Here is a 19454-nt window from a genome sequence, read left to right as displayed (position 1 = left end):
GCTTAAAGGACTGTATGTGCCAATTATACTAAGTGTCACCCTCGTGATTAAGGAATTTCGTTATCCTTGGTACAGAAGGATTACTGCAGGCGAGTAAGGGTCATCGATGATATGAAAGGATGCCGAAGATGAAGGGGTAAAACATCTGTAGGTAGGTCATCGTAGCTCCAACTCTTAATACTCCCCTAAAGGGGGGAATATAGAATAATGTGGCATCAAGACAAAATTAAGTGGTTCTAGTAATTATGGAATGGTAAAGGAAGAATGCGAAAAAACGAAAAAGGGATGAGATTGCAACTATCCAAAGCCTACATATATGCTACGATTCCAGAACATTATGCAAACACGACGTCCAGCAGAGAAAGTAAGGGTCTCTGCCCGAGATGTTATTGATAGATAAGGAGCCAGTGCGAGACGTAAGTTAAGACAAAGGAAATGACCCAACAAAGATTACACGGAATATAAATATGAGAATGGGCTAACGAGTAGTTAGTAGTGGATTTAGGAAGGGCCTAGTTATGGCTAGACAAGAGGATACAGACAAATCAATTGATCATGCAAGATAAACACAATGAACCCCAACATGGAAAATTCAGTCTCACAGATATGACATCATTACCTTGAGAAATACTCAGATAGGAGTTGGGGTAGTAAAAGATACCGTATGAGTATTATGGAAATAAAAGAGAGTGCCACCGGGAAGATAGTAAAAATACCAAGTTCAGAAGAAACCCTACAAGCACAAGGGCATGGAGGTAAGTAACCACGGATAATTATAGGCGAGGAAGGAAATCAAAAATTTCGTCGAGTATACGATATAATAAGCTCGCAGCTTTACAAGAGTCAGAGGATCCTCCCTAAATACTACAATGAAAGACTAGCTGAGGAAGTAAGGAAGAAGGCTTCAACCTAAGCTTAGTGACCTAAGGAGGAAATGGTCTTATAACAACAATCTCACAACAACATTGTATGCACTCCATAAGAAAATGGCACCTACCGTGGCTAATGAACGGGAAGTAAAATCAGAAGTGATATTCAAGATCATATGAGTTATATGGAATTCCAATATATGTGGGCACTAAGGTAAGCTAAGTATGCACGCAACAAGGGGACAGAAAGACCAGGAAAAGTAATTGCTTACGTTAAAGAAAGCTGAGAAGGAACGACAAGAATTATTCGATTAATGACCCAGAGTACGTTATGACCGCACTTAAGAGTTCGGAGTTTTATACATGCAGCATACATGTTGACAATCATACAGCCATAAAAGACTCTGGTATAAGTTAAAAGAAAGAATTAAGTCCAGTTCATAGACAAAGGATTGAATTGTTAGAAGATTGTATCATGGATATTCCATAGCGTCCATGAAGGGATAAAGTAATAGATAATACCAGGAGCCGCAGATCGGAAGATAGCTTAAGCCTACATAAAGGCTGATCAGAAGGAAGAGGAAACTGAGGAGTTACATTAACAAAGTAAATCAGAAAATTATAGAGATCGTGATTGAGAACATTGTAGGATCACTCTTAATATCAGAGGTTCCAGAGAGAAAGTACAACAACCATATTCTATAACAGCACTATAACAAAGCTAGTTAGAAAAGTACCAGCCTCATAAGAAGTCACTATGAAGCTCCCACCGAATTGTGTAAACACCACAAATGCAACTATTATAATAGAGCTTCAAATTATGGACATGAACTATACCTATATGGGAGGAAGGTCATGAAAGAGATATGATAGTTTATATGAGTCCACCAAGCTATAGAGAGACCTGGTCCTCTATGAGTTTCCACTGAGAACGTTAATGAAACAGTAAGTAAGTAAGACAGGGAGTTTCACATGGAAAAATCCATGCTCAAGGGGATAAAAAACCACGACCTACACTGGTAGGATTTCAACTTCACTATGAGCAACTTTTAGATTACAACCTATGCAATCTAGGAATTAAACTCTTAATCCCTCACTAACTTGTAATACACCTATTACAAGACACTTTTCAATACACCTATTACAAAGACTTCAACTCATGACTAACTCTAGTAACGACACAAACACTAAGGGTTTATGGCTTTACAAGGGGGTTCCTAAGCAACGCTTCCAGCTAAGCAAATTAGGAATTGCAATGAAGAACAATTACAAAGTTACAACTCAACTAAGGACAACAATATACTAGATTTAGGAACTGGTCCGTAGTAGTGTTGAACTTTATTCTTGCTGCACTTGAGAATTGAATGCTCGATCTGTGAACGGTTGGAGTGCTTGATGCTCAAGTGTTCAAGTGATGTTTTGTTGTAATATTCTTGTTAATATAACTTGGGTGACATCACTTGAATGATGTACTCACTTGGTTGGTCAAAGGACAAGTCACTGCAGAACTGTGCTACACTGTTTCTGTGTACAGTGCAGGCAATCAATTTCCAGCAGTACACAACTGACTTTGTACTGCTGTTAGGGAAACACAAGGGATCAGGTCCATGTGTTGGTTCTCAATCTTCTAAAGTTGTAGCAGTTATTGATACCCAATTTTTCCTCATATATCTTTTTAAATGCATACATACTTTCAAAATAATGCATGAGCATCAATTGATATTTCTCCACAATTTCTGCATTTTTAAAGGATTTTAATTAATTTATCCCTGGTATATTTATTATATTAATAATTACTAATTCCATCATAAATGATTTAATAATAATTTTACTACTTAATTATATTATTTTATATTTATACTAAGCTTTAATTATTTTATGAATAACCATATTTACATCCTTAGGTTACAATTGCAATAATAGCCCATGTGTGCAAAATTACTTTATTTTACACAAAAATGACCTTTTATATTTTTATAATATTAAGTATTTATTTTAAATCATTTCCATTGACATATAGCATTTTTTTATCATCTGTTAGCTATTTTTATAAATTATTTCATCAAATTAATTGGATATTTAACATATAGGCTCTTTTAATTTTTGGACCCTAGACCAATTTCTACCCCAGCCCAATTAAATTAACCCATAACCCAATACCCAAACCCAACTACCCATACCCATACCCGCTTAATTAGACCGCCCCAACCCCAGATCTAATCCTGGCCGTTGATCTCAGAAGATCAATGGTCCAGGACAATCCTTCCTTTTTAATTAACAAACGACCCCAAACCTTACTCATTTCCCCGAACCCGCCGCCTCTGGAACCCTTCTCTCCTCTCTTCTATCTCTCCCCCCTCAACCCTAGCCCCCCGTCACAAATCCCTTCAATCAATGGGTTTCTTCTCCGATTCCATGCCTTTTCTGGCCTCCTATCTCTTCTGGTGTTATGATTTTCGTATTGCCAGATGGAATCTCAAAGAGATTCGAACCATATTTGGCTCAAACCCCTCATGTTCTCGATGAATCCGGTTGTGTCCATTCCTATGTTTGTGAGTACTAATATCTTCGTATTTATGGCTTCAAATCTCTGGTTCAAACCAGATTCTTCTCGCCTCTGTTTATTTTTGTACAAACCTAGCTATTTCTAGCTAAATCAGTTCAGATCTCATTAGATCTGAGGTATTTTGAGTTTGTTTAGTATTTTCTCTTTAAGATTTTTCCGTTTTTACTATTATCAACCGATTCCACTTTTCCTAAAGCTAGGGTTTTGATTCCTAATAAGGATTTCGGCAAAAAATTTTAAAGCAACTCTTGCCTTCTTCTTTACTGTTAAGACTGATTTCTTTGCTCGAGTTTCATCTCTGTGTTTTGATATGCTTAGGGTTCTCAATTACTCGACTATCTATCTCACTGTTCTTGACCATTTACTTTAGCTTTGTCAACTAAAGTGGTTAATTGATTTATCTGCCTAATTAGGGGTTGAAATTATATTTTCTTTTAAAACTGGTATTTCTTCGAATGATTTTTACCTATTCTTTCCTTATATATATGATTCATAATTGGTACTACTTTCCTTTATTATATTACTGGCCTTTCTGAGCTTTGATTATTGTGACCAACCTATAAATGGTCTCTGGACTTATTGCTTACCTTATTAAACACTAATTCTGTCCGCTAATTGATTTCGTATGAGATTCTCCTTAATTTAAGTGATATTTTCAGGATTCTGTCCTCTTAATTGATTGATGTTTAGCTCTTATTAATTGGTTAATTGATTTTGCATGCCTTATTTGTGTGCCCTTGATTTTCCTATCTTACTCGATAACTATAAAAAGAACTTTCTAGTTCACTCAGAAAAGAATGATCGTTGTCAATCTCAAAACTTGTTTACTCTACTGTATGCTATATAATTCTTTCACCATTCTGACTATCAGAGAGACCTACGCTTACAAACACACACTTACACACTTACACTCACACAATTTAAGTTCTTTCTATCACTCTGATTTGCTGCATTGTCTAGTCGGCAGAAAGCCAAGGCTAGACTCTTGGATTCCAATTGCCTTCACCTTCTTGTTTACTTTTTCCCTAACTGGTATGCCCTAATTCCTGTTATCTTGTTCTATTCTATATGCTTATGTAGCCAGTTTTATCACAGACCTCAACATGCTTCTGTTTGGTACATGATTCATGACCATCTCTTTCTGAACTGTTATGTCCTAGTTCTTATTGTCTTTCTCTGTTCCATGTAATTATATGATTAGTTTACTTCAAGCTTCGATATGCTTCTATTTGCCATATGTTTACATTTTTTCTGACTAGTATGCCTTAATCCCTGCTAACCTACTCTACTCTATATGCTTGTGTGGTTAGTTTACCTTAGCATGTCTAGCCCATGATTTCTGTTTACTTCTTTCTAGACTAATATGTTGTTTGCTTGGTTATTTCAAACTTCAGCATGCTTCTGTTCAATATACGCCTACATGGTCCCACCTAGTGATAATTAATGGACTAGGTAATCTTTAGTAATGTGAAATCCAAGTCTTCTTGCCATAGTTGTGATTGCCTTGATGCTGGTATATCATCCATGTCTGAATTATTACCAATCTGCTCTGTTCTGTTTGTAGGCTTACAATTTGAACCTATTTGTTCCTAAAACCCAAACTATTTTCTAAAACTGTCCCTTTCCCCTTACATATGCCATTTTCAAACTTCTACTCTTATTTATCTAGGGTCCTACCACCTCTATTGTGAGCACTGCCTAGGGTTCCTGAGACTCTTTTGAACTCTGACACATTGGAGCCGGTTTCCAATCTCTTATGAATTCTGTTGAATGTATGGATCTAGTGTGAGCATTGCCCGGGGTCCTTGAGGCTCTTTGGAAACTTTGACACACTGGAAATATGGCTTAAGGTGTTGTGGATCTTGCTACTGTTTCAAGACTGTTGTGCTGAAGGCCTAACTCTCAGGTTTATGTTGGGCTTGCTAAGGCTCCCTATAGTGTAATGAGTACCTTTGTGTAATTCATTCATATTGGTCTGTAATAACGTAATATTCCTTGTAAAAACATATATGGGGTTATTAGTAAAAGCTGGGGAGGGATTTTCATATATCTTTGTTCAAACTCGGCTAGAAATCCTGCTCATAGGTTATTGTGTGAATGTTACTGCTCGCCTAGAAATCATGCCTATAGGATCTTGTCTCATCGTTTGAAATCTGGAGTTCATACTTGGCATCCTAGAAATCCTGCTCATAGGTTGTTTATCAATTCTGCATCAAGAACTCATGTTTCACGCATATTTCCAATCTCAATGTGCATTAGAGTTCATGTATATAGGATCTTCTTTGTGTAAATTACTGAACTTGTATGACATTCTGTCTCTGCCCACTTAGATATCATGCCTATAGGAAACCAAAGTAAAATCAGCTTCTGCAATTTAGATATCATGTCTATAGGAAACAGATAAATCAGTCCAAATATCTAGAAATCATGTTTATAGGAGCTGACTGATTCTATAAACTAAAAAGCATGTCTATAGGATATAAAGAGATAAAAAACTGTTTGTTAAAATCAGTAACTGGTTTATAAATTGCAGTCATTAATTAATAGTTTGGATAACATGCTTATAGGATTCTCTCTAGTCCTCACTTAGGCAAGCCTGTAGGGTAATTAAGAATTCTGGGTCGAAAAGAAAAACTGTGAATTTTCTGCTGCTTGGAACATGCCCAGATTCAGAATATTAACAGAATCAGTAGGCAAACTGATAGGTACTGCTGCTCGCTTTAATAAAGCTATTGATGCTCATCTAGATATCTTGTCTATAGGATCTTAAACTATGAAAGTTTATTTGTTTGAATTGCGTGCATTGGTTAGCTACTTGTGGAGGTCAACATGAGCTTTTATTTGCTTCTTATGTGACAGTCCTATATGAATTTTGTTTGTCGCTTAGTTTTCTCATTTTAAGCAACGTAGGTGAGTCTAGATCCATCCTGAATAGAAGTACTAAACACCTCCAGGACTATAGGTAAGGGATGGGTAGTGTACGCATAAGGTACGCATTAGAAGCTATTAGAACGCTTAGATAACAACTGAAAGATAGTAATGGGGTAGTAAAGGAGATGATGACCTGTGCGCTAATGCTATGTGTAGCACCCCAATTTGGGGAGAGTTACCAAGTATTGCATGGAAATGATCCTATAGGCTAAAAAACCTAGGACCCTTTTTATTCTTGTTTTGAAATGATGTCTGTTTAAACTGTTTCTTGCCGCTTTAAGACTAATTCGCTTAATTGAGTTTGGCTGGAACCCACCATTGTGGACCTCAAGGGGTTCCTAACACCTTCCTCTCAATGTGATTTCGAGCCCTTACCCTATCTCTGGTGATGTAAACTGGTTTCATGAGTTATGTGCTTTAGATGCCTTAATGCACCTTAATCCGTTAGGTGGCGACTCTTCAAATCTCTTACCCAATCACAAAAGGGAAAGGAGTTGTCCCAAAATGTCGAAACACGGACTCCGCAAGGAAAAAGGGGGCGCGGCAGCATGGTGACTCTGCTGGGGAAAATTAGGCTCTTACCATAACAAACTTGTTTTTTTTTAATTAGTCTTAAGCATGCTTTATTCTGTTAATATGTGCGCACCCTTTCCCCTTCCCTCTTTATCTGGATTTAATTGCCTATTTTCAAGCATTTATGGTTTCTTTTATTACATAAATTGACTTGTTTCCTTATTTCTTAGACGCCTTTCAATTATTAAATACCGTATTTATCATTTTTAACGTGCAAATACGTGACAACATGCAATTTATTGTTGCATAAATCATGCTCAACATCATATTCCACTCGTGCGTAATCAATCTTATATCAATGCTTGATGAGTGTTTGCACCCTTCCTATATATCACCCTTTAAATTCGGAAAGGCTTATTTGCGATAAAACTAGTCGATCAGCGGTGCAGTCGATAGTTCCGTGCCTTTCCCCCTCAAGTTGTTCACTTGAGGGTACTAGTCTAGACCTCTATAGAAACCTTACTCTGATTAATGGTACATGCATCATGGTCAAACATAGACGGGTTAATATGTCGTCCATATAATAACCCTTTAAGACAAGCCTCGTCCGAAAGTCCATCGAGGTTTCCATAATCCCAACGGACGCAACTATGATTTTGTGCATTAATTTTGGAGAAATAAGTGCCAATATGCTAATCATCGATGTATAAATAGCCGAATCGGGAGGGGGAAAGGGCCTAACCATATTTGTTTTGCAGAAAATGAGGCACGAAGTCCCCAGGTTCGTCGTGGTTCGCAACATACCACCACTGCTGCTAGATTGGTGGGAGGATCTCCCATCGAGTGATAAAAATCATGTGAATAGGGTCTTGGGAAGTTTGCCTTCTCTATTAGACCTCCAACCTAACAACATGTTGATCGAAGATGCCACAATGTTCTGGGATAAAGAAAGAGTCATGTTTCTCTTTGGAAACATAGAACTGACCCCTCTCTTGGAAGAAATAGGGGATTCGCTGGGCTACCCCGGAATAGTCCTGGTTTATTAGTGCCAGAAAATCGCACTCCTAGGGGGTTTCTGAAGATGATGTGTCTGAGAAAGAATGAGGACTTGGAGTGCCTGAAGAAGTCTTACATACCCTTTGACTTCCTCTATGAACGATACGGTCACAGTAGATCTTATCATATTTTTCATGATGAATTCTCCATCACTTCCTTGGAATGGATTCACCACAGGGTTTTTGTGTTCATCGTATGTTTCTTGGGTATGATAGTGTTCCCGATCTAAGGGGATAGAATCCACACCAGACTGGCCATGGTAACCAAAACCTTGATGGATGGGATCGGGGGGAAAACATACACCATTGTCTCCATGATCATAGAAAATATATGCCGAGCCTTAGAGCGCTGTCAGAAGGGATACAAATACTTCGAAGGTTGTAATCTGCTGTTACAAGTTTGGTTGTTAGAGCATCTCTAAAGAGGTCAATACCGTCAAGAGTTTCCGCGAAGGCTGTGGAATGATCACATAGCATTCCATCATCCTAATAGAATGACCTATATCCCAGACAAGTTTGCTCAACCCGAAAATGCTAGAGGATGGGCATAGTTTTTTAGCAATTTGACAGAGGATCAGGTTCAATGGATGTTCGAATGGTTCCCTACTGACGAGTTCATCATCAGATCTAGGGATATTCCGCACTTGGTACTAATCGGGTTAAGGGGCATATACCCTTATGCTCCCATTAGGGTTATGAGACAGGCAGGCAGGAAGCAGATCATACCGCGAGTTTCTAAAATGAGTCACTACAGGGCAGATTTTTAGGATGACGATGTCCCATACAAATGTTAAGAGTAGCATATGTGGCATTTGAAAATTATCGTGGAAAAGGATACCATCGAGCCAGGTCGATATCACACCGGTCATGTGTACTTCTATCTATCATGGTTAGAAGATAACATAGCAGGAATATTCGAGCCAAGGGTTGGTCAAGGAAATAGAGTCATAGATGAAGTTGCCGAAGCACATGTGAAATATAACAAGCTGCGCAAAAGAGTTCATGAGTCCGAGGCCGAGCATCTAAAACGACAAAGACCGATATGGAACTAATAAATGAATGGAGGGAGATGGCTGTTAGATCAAGCGAGAGGTTGGAATATCTGTAGTACAATCTGATGGAATTGAAGCGAAAAATAAGGAAGAGAGTCATCGACTACCAGAACGCTGAAGGAAACGAAGGAGGACATTTAGCAAGGGCATACATATTGATGAACCTGCACGAACTGGGATTTTGATCGACAAAGCCAAAAATAGTAAGCCTGGAGAAGGTCCTTCTGGGACCAAGTAGATTAGGTTTATTTACGTTTTCAAACATAATAAGGCCAAGTGCCATCAGTGACTTATCTTATTTAGTGTCGTTTTAGATTCATCTATTTTTACATTATTGAAATGAGGTAGTTGTTGGCACTGAAATTCTCCAAATCAACATGTCGCTAGGCGTACCTCGAGCACAATGATGCTCCCAAATTATGACGCGGATTTACATTCCTGTATTATGTGTTTAAATACTGCAAATATTTTAGAATCCTTACTGACTTGTTTACCTTTTGTTTTCTTTATTTTTATTATTCCCATCCCCTAAGGTTGGTTCGCACATACTGGCATCATCAACATATCACACCAGATCTAGAGGCCCTCCACCTCCTCCTCCTCCGAGTAACTTGAAAAGCAGAGGAAAAGCTAAGATGGATGATTTGAGTGGTATCCGAAAAGAAAATTCTAAGAATATTGAAACTTTAGACGGTCGGAGTACTCCGTCCTGGAATGATCTGGTCCTACGATTGGAGCAGAAAATACTGGAGTTACAAAGAGAACTTGAGCAGGTCCGCAACTTGGCAAATGTCTCCATCACCCTAAACAACCCAGACGTTAACCAACAAAATGCTCAAAACCCAACACCTCCTCAAAATACACCAAACCAACATCCACAAAATCCTCCCGCACCCCATCAGTACGCCACACCGCCTCAAAATCCTAATCCTTTACTGGTACCAACTCCTATGCAACGCCATCATCAACCAACCCAGTACCCACAAACCACTACCTATCACACTCCTCAGAACACACCACAACCTATCCCCGATCCTCAAAACTCGACCAATGACCACCACTACGCCCAAATCCCTGGAACCACCAAAATAACCCCATATACGTGGAAACCCTACCTCACTCCACTCAACCAATATCCTATACACCAGAATCCACTGAGAAGGACTTGCTAATTAAGAACATGGCCGAGGAGTTCAAGAAGTTGACAAGTCGAGTTTAGGGCGTTGAAGGAGGTAAAGGGATAAAAGGTCTGAACTATGAGGATTTATGCATACAACCAGATGTGGAATTGCCGGAGGGTTACAGACCTCCCAAGTTCGAAATGTTTGACGGAACGGGTGATCCCAAGGTTCATCTGAGAACTTATTATGACAAGCTCGTGGGGGTCAAAAAAGATGAAAGGATTTGAATGAAGCTCTTCATGAGAAGTCTTACTGGAGATGCTCTATCCTGGTACATAAGCCAGAATCCTAAGAAGTAGGCCAATTGGTTGAGCATGGCATCAGATTTTATGGGCCGGTTCAGGTTTAATATCGAGAATGCACCGGATGTCTTCTATATCAAGAACCTAAAGAAGAAGCCAACTGAGACTTTTCGCGAGTATGCTACTCGGTAGAGGTCGGAAGCATCCAAGGTCAGACCAGCATTAGACGAGGAACAGATGAACAAGTTCTTTGTCAGGGCACAGGACCCACAGTATTATGAAAGGCTAATGATTATTGAGAACCATAAGTTCTCCGATGTCATCATACTCGGAGAAAGTATTGAAGAGGGTATTAAAAGCGAGATGGTGACAAATTTTGATGCACTGCAGGCCACAAATAAAGCATTGCAATAAGATGGCATATCGAAGAAGAAAGAGGTGGGAACAGTAATGGTTGCCTAAGGACCCAAAACTCCCTTCGTATACCAGACACCCCACCCACATACCAACCCTCACCTCCCAGATATTCTCAACCAGCCGCTGCTTACCAAACATATAATTCCCAACCATCCTACTTTCAGTCACCTCCAACTCGTCAAAATTACCAGAAACCCCGACCCAATTTTGATCGCAAACCACCTAGACAGTACACCGCCATCGCTGAACCCATCGACCAACTGTACGAAAGGTTGAAGGCTGATAGTTATGTCACCCCTATTCCCGTTGTGGCAATGGAGAATTCATCTGAATGGGTCAACCCAAATAAAACCTATGCATATCATTCCGGTATGTAAGGGCACACTATTGACGAGTGCCGGACACGGGTTGGAACATCAGAGCGGAGGCGGGCATAGAATCTATGAGTGTTTGAATTGAATCCCTTGGGACTTGAAACTGAATCTTAGTCTGCAGGAATTGGTCATACTGGCAAAGGAAGTTGCACCCAACGTCCGCAAACAATCCTCTTCCAGATCATAGGGGCGAAGGGGTCAATGTGATAGAAAATGATGAGGAGTGGGATCCTGAGGGATCAACTAGACTTATCAAAGAAGGTGATGATCCTAAGAAGCCTGCGGTCACGCTCAATCCTATTATGGTGTAGGTACAACCGCCAGTTGAAGTTGAGGTAATCACATCGGTTCCATTTGAGGTAGAAGTAGCACCACCTGCAGCCACACCTGTTCCATTTGAGATAGAAGTAGCCACACCTTTCACAGTGACAGTAGCAACTACCCTCCCTTTCAAGTCCAACGCCATACCTTGGGATTACGTTGCCGAAGCTAGAAGAAAGGGAAAAGCAAAGATAGAAGAATTTGGTGCCGCACAAGGAATGACCGGGACCGGAAGGATCTATACACCCAAAAATTTGGGAGGATCAAGAAAGGAAGCTGCTACCAAAAACCTGTCATTGAAACTGGACCCGACGATCTTTGGAGGAAAGTACATGCGAGAGAATACTCAGTCGTCGATCATTTAAACAAGACTCCCGCCCAGGTATCCATCCTGTCGCTATTGCAAAATTCTGAAGTGCATAGGAGTGCTCTGATAAAGGTGTTGAATGAAGCTTATGTGCCCAACAATATCACCAGTGGAGAGATGGCCAACATGGTAGGGCAAGTACTGGAGAGTCACAAGATCACCTTTCACGAGGATGAACTACCACCTGAAGGATTAAGTCACAACAGGGTATTGCATATCACAGTACAGTTCGAGGACAAGTTCATCGCCAGGGTCTTAATAGATAGGGGTTCAAGCCTCAACATTTGTCCACTGACTACTCTGAAAAGGTTGGGCAAAGATTTCCATGAGATACGAGCAGGGAGTATGAACGTGAAAGCATTTGATGGGTCTCAAAGGGCCACGATTGGGGAGATTAACCTTTGTCTACAGATGGGACTGACTTGGTTCGATGTTGAGTTCCAAGTACTAGACATATCAGCTACATACAATATTCTACTGGGACAACCTTGGATACATGCCGCTGGGGCTATGGATTCTACGCTACACTAGGCCGTGAAGTTCGAAGGAACCATCAAGAGGTAATTATTTACGGAGATGAAAGTAACCCCATTTACACCAATCAAACTATCTCGATTATCGAGAATAGAAGAAGACTGGGTGGAGAAACTTATCACCACATTGAACAAGTCAACGCAATTGAGAAGGACAAGTGGTGGAGTAATAAAATAAAAAGCATACTTGCATGTTTTAGGTATGAACCTGGCAACGGGCTTGGGAAGAAACCCATGGCATTACCAAACCCATACAGTTGAAACATCACGGCACAACTTTCGGGCTGGGATATCCATACACCTGGCAAGAATATAATGATTGGTCGCCACCATGGCGTGGTCCTTATTACCCTCTCGAGCAGCCAGTGCCACACATGAGTCAGACTTTTCACCAGGCCAACACAATATGGGGATCTATAGAAGAAGAAGCTTTGGCTGGGTTGAGAAATTTGTTCCTAGAAGATGAGAATATGGATTGCAATGCAATAGTTGAGGAGGAGGAGGAAGAAGGCCTCACCATTCAGACCATAAAGAAGGGAGATGTTCTCAAGAATTTGACTGCCACACCATTCCGGGCCCGTCGAGTCCCTGGGTAGCTTGGCCATTAGCCTGACTTGTTTTAATAGCCATACTAGCCATTTAAGATATTTTTAGTAATTTTGTTTTAAAGACGCATTTTGTTTCAAAATGATTGCTCGAGCCATCGAGTTGTACCTGTTTTGGATATTTTCAAATTTTATTAAAGCATTGCTATTTATCATTCATTATTATCTTTCACATTTTTCTTCTACATCGTTATTATTACTTTTCCTGATGAACCGATGACTGTGACAAGTAATGAGACAACGCAATATAAGGATAGTGACTTAGAAGAAGAGGATGAAATATCTGAGGTAGTTTTTAGAGAAGTTGAGAACTTTGAGAACAAACCTAAGTCCAATCTGGACGAAACCGAAGCAATCAATTTGGGAGATTCTAAAACCGTCAAAGAGACTCGCATAAGCATTCACTTATCACCATCAGAGAAGGAAGAATACACTCATTTCATGAAAGAGTATGAGGATATTTTTGCATGGACATATGATGACATGACCGGTCTGAGCACATCCATAGTGGCTCATAAGTTGCCTACCAATCTAATGTGTCCACCAGTGAAGTAGAAACTCAAAAAGTTCAAACCAGACATGAGCTTAAAGATCAAGGAAGAAGTCACTAAGAAGATCAAAGCCAAAGTCCTCAGGGTAGTTGAATAGCCAACCTGGCTAGCAAATATCGTACCAATTCCGAAGAAGGATGGGAATGTTTGGGTATGTGTCGACTATCGAGATTTAAATAGAGCAAGTCCCAAGGATAATTTCCCACTGCCAAATATACACATTCTGATCGACAATTGCGCCAAGCATGAACTCCAATCCTTTGTAGATTTTGCGGGTTATCATCAGATCTGGATGAACGAAGAAAACCCACCACTTCTAATGGGCACCGGTTCATCTTAGTAGTTATCGACTATTTCAGAAAATGGGTAGAGGCTGCATCTTACAAAGCTGTAACCAAGAAAGTCGTCGCAGATTTTGTCAAAGATCGTATTATTTGTCAATTCGGGGTTCCCGAGTCCATCATCACTGATAACGCCGCCAATCTCAACAGTGATCTGATGAATGCCATGTGTGAAACCTTCAAATTCAAGCACAAAAACTCTACAACATACATGCCTCAAATGAACGGAGCTGTGGAAGTTGCCAACAAGAACATCAAGAAGATACCGAGGAAGATGGTAAAAAATCACAATCAATGGCATGAGAAGTTACCCTTTGCCCTATTGGGGTACCGAACCACAGTACGCACATCAACTGGGGCAACGCCCTATATACTGGTTTATGGTATCGAAGCTGTGATTCCAGCCGAGGTAGAAATTCCTCCTTTAAGGATCATACAAGAAGCTGAACTCAGTGATGCATAGTGGATAAGGAGTCGCTATGAACAACTAGCCCTAATAGACAGAAAAAGAATGAATGCAGTATGTCACGGTCAGCTTTATCAGAATAGAATGTCCAGAGCTTTCAACAAAAGGGTCAGACCAAGACAATTGCACCGGGGCAACTGGTGAAGAAGCGAATCTTCCCGCATCAGGATGAAGCCAAAGGGAAATTTTCACCCAACTGGAAAGGTACTTACATGGTTCACCGAGTGCTAATAGGAGGAGCACTCATACGTGCAGAAATGAACGGAGAAGTTTGGCTGAAACCTATCAATTCAGACGCAGTCAAGAGATACTATGTTTACACTATTTATATTCCTTCATCTGATGTAACTGAACTACGCTTGACCTAATTCCCGTTTAAGAGGGGATACGTAGGCAGCCCTGTGGGTTCAGTCAGATATTAATAAAATCTTCATTTCCTAGAAGCAGAAACTGGGGAAAAATTTTGAGGAGGACCCTCAAAATTCCTGAACAAGGCCAGCCGACGCCATTGTATGCCAGACATTCAAAAATCAATTAAGTAACTGGAGAAAAAATTTGAGTAGGATTCTCAAAATTCTGGAGCAGATCCAACAAACGTCGTTGCACGCAAAACGGCCGAAAAATCAAACTGGGGCAGAATTTTGAGGAGGACCCTCAAAATTCTAATGCAAGGAAGCCGCAATGTCTCTAAAAGTGTTACAGTCATTAGTTCATCTAATTTACTTGATATTATATACCACTATGTTTTCTAAAATAACTCTCTTTCATCAATAAGTGCATATTTTCGAAAACTTTATTTCTATGGCCGCCAGGTGTTACCCAGGGCAACTCGAACAGGGCCTCCAGAATAAAGCAAAGCAAAGCAAGCTGACAAAGAAACGAACCGACCTCCTCCTACAAAACTCACGATTTTTTCTTCGGATGCAGGCACAATGAACAGGAGTATTCGCAAATATACACATATCAAAATCACTATCAATCAGGCCACCAGACGCAAATATATCTCCAGCTAAGAAATATTCTACTCCTTTTTGCTACTTGTTCCCTGCATAATGCTAAGCATTGCCTTATCTTTGCATGAGACTAAGCCCTGTCTCAAATCTTGCATGAGGCTAAGCCCTTCCTCCATACTTGCATAAGGCTAAGCGTTGCCTTCTCTTTGCATGATACTAAGCCATGTCTCAAATCTTGCATGAGGCTAAGCCCTGCCTCCATATTTCCATAAGGCTAAGCATTGCCTTCTCTTTGTATGAGACTAAGCGTTGTCTCAAATCTTGTATGAGGCTAAGCCTTGCTTCCATATTTGCATAAGGCTAAGCACTGCCTTCTCTTGCATGAGACTAAGCTCTGTCTCAATCCTTGCATGAGTCTAAGTCCTGCCTCCATATTTGCATAAGGCTAATCATTGCCTTCTCTCTATATAAGACTAAGCCCTATCTCAAACCTTGCATGAGGCTAAGCCCTGCCTCCATATTTGCATAAGGCTAAGCATTGCCTTCTCTCTGCATGAGACTAAGCTCTGTCTCAATCCTTGCATGAGGCTAAGCCCTGCCTCCATATTTGCATAAGGCTAAGCATTGCCTTCTCTCTGTATGAGACTAAGCCCTGCCTTAAACCTTGCATGAGGCTACGCCCTGCCTCCATATTTGCATAAGGCTAAGAACTGCCTTCCCTTGCATGAGACTAATCCTTGTCTCAAATCTTGCATGAGGCTAAGCCTTGCCTCCATATTTGCATAAGGCTAAGGACTGCCTTCTTATGGAACTAAACATTGCCTCCCTCTGCATAAGTGTTGCTCTATTCTAAAACTTTGCACTATCTTCTTCTCTCGGGGCTAAGCTCTGCCCCCAAACTCTGCTCAAGGCTAAGCTTTGCCTTGTTAATACCTTTGGTATCATGTCTCTGCATTTCATGAGCTGATGTATAACCAACTTGTCCGAAGGCGTCATAGTCAGAAAGCACCATCCTCATATATAGCCGGAAGACACCATGTCATGGCCTGAGGATCTCTCAGACTACACATCATTATTCAAAGGCGTCACGGTTCAGAGGCACCATTCTCATGGCCCGAGAACATCATTTCATGGCCTGTGAACCTCTTATCTCATGATTCATCGCCCAGGACGTCATGGTCTAAGGACACCATCTTCAGTGTCCAAAGACAACCTTTCATGGTCCAAAGGGAATTTGCATCATGTTTAAATTCTCACATGCATTGTACTTTAAGCTTTGTAGGAAATCCAGGAAGTAACTGTTCTTCAAACAGGAGCAACTTACGCTCCGGTTTCTGCTCGTACCGTTTACAACTTGCCATCATTTAAAATATAACCAATTCCCATCAATTGCTCGCCTCCACTCTATGACTGTTCAGATGCCTGCCCTGTGATACGTCCATTATAATTCAGATTCGCCTTCAAAACATCGCACAAACCCATCCGATACCACCCTTCACAAAAGAACTTTTTCCGAAACATACTACCATTCCGGTAACAATTCCATCGGTTTCATTCACCGGGGGTCCAGAACTACACATGGCCTAATTCCTGTAAAACCAGGGATATGTAGGCAACTCAGAGACCAAGGTGCGGCCTATATTTTTCAAAACACCCCATTCGGTCAAAATCAGTCATCATTTCTTTACCCGACAAGTCTTTCATCCTTCCCGGGTAAAGAGGGGCAGCTGTTGATACCAAATTTTTCCCTCATATATCTTTTTAAATGCATACATACTTTCAAAACAATGCATGAGCATCAATTGATATTTCTCCACGATTTCTGCATTTTTAAAGGATTTTAATTAATTTATCCCCGGTATTTTTATTATATAAATAATTACTAATTGAATCATAAATGATTTTATAATAATTTTACTACTTAATTATATCATTTTATATTTATACTAAGCTTTAACTATTTTATGAATAACTTACATCTTTAGGTTACAATTGCAATAATAGCCCATGTGTGCAAAATTATTTTATTTTACACAAAAATGACCTTTTATATTTTTATAATATTAAGTAATTATTTTAAATCATTTCTACGCATAAATAGCAATTTTTATCAGTTGTTAGCTATTTATATAAATTATGTTATCAAATTAATTGGGTATTTAACATATAGCCTCTTTTAATTTTCGGACCTTAGCCCAGTTTCTACCCTAGCCCAATTAAATTAACCCATAACCCAATACCCAAACCCAAGTACCCATACCCATCCCGCTTAATTAGACCCGCCCCAACCCCAGATCTAATCCTGGCTGTTGATCTCGGAAGATCAACGATCCAGGACAGTCCTTCCTTTTTAATTAACCAAACGACCCCAAACCTTACTTATTTCCCCCAACCCGCCGCCTCTGGATCCCTTATCTCCTCTCTTCTATCTCACCCCCTCAAACCCTAGCCCTGCCGTCACAAATCCCTTCGATCAATGGGTTTATTCTCCGATTCCAGGCCTTATCTCTTCTGGTGTTGCGATTTTCGTATTGCCTGATGGAATCTCAAAGATATTCGAACCATATTTGGCTCAAACCCCTCATGTTCTCGATGAATCCGTCTGTGTCCATTCCTATGTTTGTGATCACTAATATCTTCGTGTTTATGGCTTCAAATCTCTAGTTCAAACCAGATTCTTCTTGCCTCTATTTATTTTGGTACAAACCTAGCTATTTCTGGCTAAATCCGTTCAGATCTCTTTAGATCTGAGGTATTTTGAGTTTGTTTAGTATTTTCTCTTTAATATTTTTCCGTTTTTACTATTATCAACCGATTGCACTTTTCCTAAAGCTAGGGTTTTGATTCCTAATACGGATTTCGGCAAAAAAAAATTAAAGCAACTCTGGCCTTCTTCTTTACTGTTAAGACTGATTTCTTTGCTCGAGTTTCATCTCTGTGTTTCGATATGCTTAGGTTTCTCAATTACTCGACTATTTATCTCACTGTTCTTGACTGTTTACTTAGCTCTGTCAACTAAAATGGTCAATTGATTTATTTGTCTAATTAGGGTTTGAAATTATATTTTCTTTTAAAACTGGTATTTCTTTGAATGATTTTTACCTATTATTTCCTTATATATATGATTCATAATTGGTACTACTTTCCTTTATTTTATTACTGGCCTGATTTCTGGGCTTCGATTATTGTGCCCGGCCTATAAATAGTCTCTGGACTTATTGCTTACCTTATTAAACCTCAATTCTGTCCGCTAATTTATTTCGTATGAGATTTTCCTTAATTTAAGTGATATTTTTAGGATTCTTTCCGCTTAATTGATTGATGTTTATCCCTAATTAACTGGTTAATTGATTTCGCATACCTTATTTGTGTGCCCTTGATTTTCCTACCTTACTTGTTTACTCTACTGTATGCTATATAATTCTTTCACCATTCTGACTTTCAGAGAGACCTACGCTTACAAACACACATTTACACACTTACACTCACACAATTTAAGTTCTTTCTATCACTCTGATTTGCTGCATTGTCTAGTCGGCAGAAAGCCAAGGCTAGACTCTTGGATTCCAATTGCCTTCACCTTCTTGTTTACTTTTTCCCTATCTGGTATGCCCTAATTCCTGTTATCTTGTTCTATTCCATATGCTTATGTAGCCAGTTTTATCACAGACCTCAACATGCTTCTGTTTGGTACATGATTCCTGATCATCTCTTTCTCAACTGTTATGTCCTAGTTCTTGTTGTCTTGCTCTGTTCCATGTAATTATATGATTAGTTTACTTCAAGCTTCGATATGCTTCTGTTTTCCATATGTTTACATTTTTTCTGACTAGTATTCCTTAATCCCTGCTAACATACTCTGCTCTATATGCTTGTGTTGTTAGTTTACCTTAGCATGTCTAGCCCATGATTTCTGTTTACTTCTTTCTAGATTAATATGCACTTTGCTTGGTTATTTCAAACTTCAGCATGTTTCTGTTCAATATACGCCTACATGGTCCGACCTAGTGATAATTAATGGACTAGGTAATCTTTATGTGACGCCCCAAAACCGTTGAACGTGACCGGCGCTCAACCGAGTAAACTCGATTGAGAAAGCCTGTTAGATTTTATTCTA

The sequence above is a fragment of the Nicotiana attenuata genome, unplaced genomic scaffold (assembly GCF_001879085.1).
Source record: "Nicotiana attenuata strain UT unplaced genomic scaffold, NIATTr2, whole genome shotgun sequence".
Taxonomy (NCBI): Eukaryota; Viridiplantae; Streptophyta; class Magnoliopsida; order Solanales; family Solanaceae; genus Nicotiana; species Nicotiana attenuata.
This window is presented reverse-complemented; position numbering follows the sequence as displayed.